The sequence below is a fragment of the Haliotis rubra genome, unplaced genomic scaffold (assembly GCF_003918875.1).
Source record: "Haliotis rubra isolate DU_JTF1 unplaced genomic scaffold, ASM391887v1 Scf12, whole genome shotgun sequence".
Lineage (NCBI taxonomy): Eukaryota > Metazoa > Mollusca > Gastropoda > Lepetellida > Haliotidae > Haliotis > Haliotis rubra.
Window position 1 is genome coordinate 3,214,178 of NW_025765114.1, and position 4,717 is coordinate 3,218,894.

Consider the following 4,717-nt stretch of genomic DNA (forward strand, 5'->3'; position numbering starts at 1 on the left):
CTGGTTGTTTCTTGGGATGATTGCTCTGAAAGTAACAGCATGCATATCGTTCAACCATGTGTTGTGAAGAAGTCCAGGTTTATTGATGTTTCTCCAAGTTGCTACACTTGTTAATGATAGCAAATACCTTGTGCTACTTTCATTAGCTCTAAACACTGTCTCCATATGTTGTCTTGAAAAGACAGTCGGTTTGACATATCATGTATATCAGCAGAAACCCAAATAGGACTGTTGGCAATCATGTCACGGTCAAGGCAGTTGTAGCAAGTATTCGTGTCTACAATGACATACATTTGTGTTCTTGATTCATCAGTTATCAGCTGATATTATGAAGACTGTTTCATACTGGAGTTACCTCACAGGTGCTGAAAACTGCAGCAAACAATGAGCCGTAGTGTTTCTGTGGAAGCTCGGTCTTAGGGAGTAGTTGTGGCCACTTTGTGATGTAGTTTCTAGTCTTACCAATCCAAGTTGCAGTGGGGTAGCCTAGTGGTTAAAGTGTTCGCTGAAGACCTGGGTTCGATTCCCCCTATGGGTACAATGTGTGAAGCCCATTTCTGCTGTCCCGTGCTGTGATATTGGTGGAATATTGCTAATTCAGTGTATGAAATAAGGCCCATCCGACCTTAAATTTACAGCTACCCAACCCGACTGTCTGGTAAAAATTGTACATGTTTCATACATCTGAGTAAATTCACCTTATCTTCGTGTCTGGTCTGGTTAAATCCATTTTGGGCTTGTAACTTTTTGAAATCTTATCAAAATTCAGAAGGTCAGCCGAGTTCAAAAGAGTACTTTTTGAACTGTTTAGACTGTGTCAAGTCTACACAGTTAGTCCACAGTGTTGAAAGTCTGTATACTTGGCTGAAGCAATGCAGGGGTTCTTATGTCACTGTGACTGTGTCAAGTCTACACAGTGAGTCCACAGTGTTGAAAGTCGGTTTACTTGGCTGAAGCAATGCAGTGGTTCTTCTATCACCTGTACCTGAGGTAGATCTTCAAAAGGCTGGCAGGACTTAAGTATCAATTGACCTTTCATGAGATGGTCTGGTATGAGGTCAAGTGGCCATTTAGTTCATGGGTCAGGTAATATATACCTTGCCCTTGCTCGGGTAATACAAAATTTCACACTGGTTTCGTACAAGTCGTATGACACTTGCCCGTGTAATAATCTCAATATATTCAGGTCAGAGACACCCAATACCCAGAATTCTGTTTCCCAGGCTAGCTGCAGCAGTCATGGCAGCTTGTATTTTTTTCTTCCTTAGCAAGGTAGCTTATCGCCATTCTGGGGGACAGCCTTGAAGATATAATCCGTCTCATGATTTCCTAATGGAGATGTCAAGGAGGATCATATATCTGTTTAAGAGCAGAGGCAACTTCTGTAAAGACTTCTAGCTTTTAGACATGTTAGAGATAATTCAAGTATGAAATGGTTTGTTATCTTGAGAGCTGTGAGGAGGAGTCATTTAGGTAGTGATGCCTGTTTCATGTGCAATATCTGTATTTATTATGTACATATACCCTCACCTGTAGATAACATTCCACAAACTGTGACAGCGATGCATGTGCATGTCATGTCAATTTCTGTCACATGTATTTCAAAACTGAGGAACACTGATATGTTGACAAACCACTGTTGTTGCTTGCAACCATCTTCTATGCTGCTGAATCATTCTTTGTCTTGTCTAACAGTTCCTACCAGGCATGGATTAGAACTTTTTATGTAAATAAATATCATTTTACGGTTGACTCTAAGCTGACATAACACAGAAGAGAAGCTAGAGTCTGAAATGTACAATGTCAGGTGAAACTATACTCAACAGCAAAAGTAATTGTAATTATGTTCTCATTTTATCATTTGCGGAAGTTTTACATGTTTTCAATTCTTTTATGAGATTTTAAATCTACCTGTGTAAAGTTGGCTGCAGTTTTCAAGTATCAGAATATTCCTATAGCTCTTTAGGCAGACTGAAATGTCTACAGATTTGCATTACCCAAAATTGATGTACAGCTATTTAAAAGAGAAACTTGGGGCTGTGTCATCAGTAATGCGGCATGAGCATGCATGAGTGAGTGGACACTAGAGCTTTACAAATATCCTCTACCATTAAGCTTCAGCTCCCCAGGTCTGTCTTGAGAGTGGTTTGTTGTGTAAGTAAATGCTGTATTATCATAATAATGAGTAGTGTTCATATGTTCCTCTGATCAGTTACTTATGTCCAGTTGTTGTTGGTAACTGTGGCGACATGTTGTCTGTTATGACACAGCCTGTTACTTGTTGTTATCGGGGGACCAAGTTGCTGTACATATATGTTGGTAGTTCCTTCTCAAACACAATGAACATGTACTAGATATTAGCATCCATTTTAATCAGTGAACAATTCTTAGGTCTCTTAAGCATTTCGTATTTCTTGCTTATGAAACAATGCAGTCAGAATATGGCTTCTTTTTTTAAAGATTGTCAGTGATAAGCATCGTTTAAAACATTCCCTTGCTTTTTTCTTGGAAGCCTTATGAACATACCCTATAGATCTTGTATAACAAGATGTGTCTGTACTGTGACAATATGAAGATGTTTGTTTTGATGTATGAACCTATATTGTGAGTCAACATACAATATACCTCTGTTCTGCTCACAGATTCAACATGTATTTAATTGTACAGTTCACTTTTGCATCACTGATATACTTTCACAGTTTCTTGTGTGGATCTTTAACATCCCTCATCAGTCTGTACTGGATATAGCAGTGTTAGTTGACATGTCGTGTTTGATGTGTCGCCAGACAATAACATTGGGTATTCACTCTGAAATTCAGTTCCCTGCTGACTTCCTTATTTAACCGTTGTCCTTCCACAGGAAATTAGTAAGAAATTATGAGTTTTCAGACTTCAAAGTGTCAGATCATATCAATATATTCAGACCTAAATTGTCATGAAGAAATATTAACCTGGTAGGTAAATTATACTGTTCATTTGATAATATGGTACACAAAATATGAACTGACAATAGGTCCACTTAATTCCAGTTTGTGTTTTCTCTCTTAAAAATTAAATACAATGTTAGAACATGTACTGGCCAATCCTTTGACTGGTCTATGTATATACTTCATATTCATAATTTATGGTTTGTTCATTCAGAAATTTGTCCATTTGGATAGTTCCACTTTGAATGGTAATACATGTATGTAGTGTAACCAAGTTTTCTTGTAGCAGTATCTTCCTTAACAGCCTAATATGTGGTTTCAGTATTGGAATTTAGCAGTGGTACAAATTGTGTCAAATGTTTGTCGTTATCGGAGTTATACCCCTTTGATGTGGGTGTCTTACATTTGGGTCCTGAAGGTGGAGAGTGATATGACTGGAGTTCTCCCCAGTACATTACAGTGATGTTAGGCTTGTTTGTGCTGGCCAGCTCAACATGCAAGCTGTAACACTCTTCAGATACCTATCAATGGATAACATAATCTGTTAGTATTTTATTGGATGATGATGTTTGCCAAAGTGTCCAGGTAAAGAAATATGTATTATGATGAAGTTTTCAACTCAATGATACATGTTCACTCAACATGTTCAGTGACATTGAGCAGGAACACAAGAACTGAAATACATTTGTACTATTGAACTACATTGAACTATTTGGTTCCCAGAAACTAATATTTTGCTTAAATTTGATATCAAACTCGAAAAATACATCTGAGTGACATAAATCTGTCTAACTCGTTCTGTATGCTACGACCTATTCCCTTTGTGTTTCAGAAATTTAATATTTTGAGGCATTTGACATGTTTATGACTGAAATAATTGTTAAGTTTGATTCAAGTAAATTTTAAGGATTGTTAGAGTTTTAGTTTTTGTTTAGGATTGTACTTTGTGTTTTAGTTGGGGCTGTGAACATCAATGGTGTTGCATTCAGCGATGGTATTATGCTATAATCTGGTGAACCTGTTGACAGGCTCACTACTTCTCATTCATACTGTAATAAAATCTGTGTGTATTTTGTATAAATATCATTGTATATAGTAAATATTTTATTTAATGTTCTATGGAGAAGAACACATTTTCCGCATGATGAAATGCTGGCATGTGTTGCTACAATTGAGGTAATATGATCAATCATTCCCACAATACTTCAATTGAATCTTACAAAATATACAAATTATTTATTAAAATGGTAGATCAAACAATTAGTGTACAGATCAAACAGTTTACAAATACCTACTACAAATTAATCCTAGTTTCTTTTTAAGAATGGAAAATATCAGTAATCTGTCAGGGAAGTCTTTAAACTGTTGGCATGTAGACAATTTGGTAAATCAAAATGATAGTGGCATTAAATACCATACCTCTCCTTCACTCTTTCTTGTTTCTCTGTTCAACACTCAAGATATTATTCAGATACCCAGCCACCTTCACTTTCTTGTTTCTCTGTTCAACACTCCAGATATTATTCAGATACCCAGCCACCTTCACTTTGAAATGTAGATAGAATCCAAGTGCTGATTGCAATCAAAGTTGGATGTCCAATCACAACAGCTGTACATAATGAAATATACAACTGTTTGGTGAGTGACAGCTATCTACATCTGTCAATCACTGCATCATCCTATACCTCTGTCCTTATAGACCAATCAGAAAGATACTATTAGTCAAATAACTTTTCGAAAGTAGGACCTGACATGAGCAAACATTCAGAGTATGTAAGGAGTATTTCTGA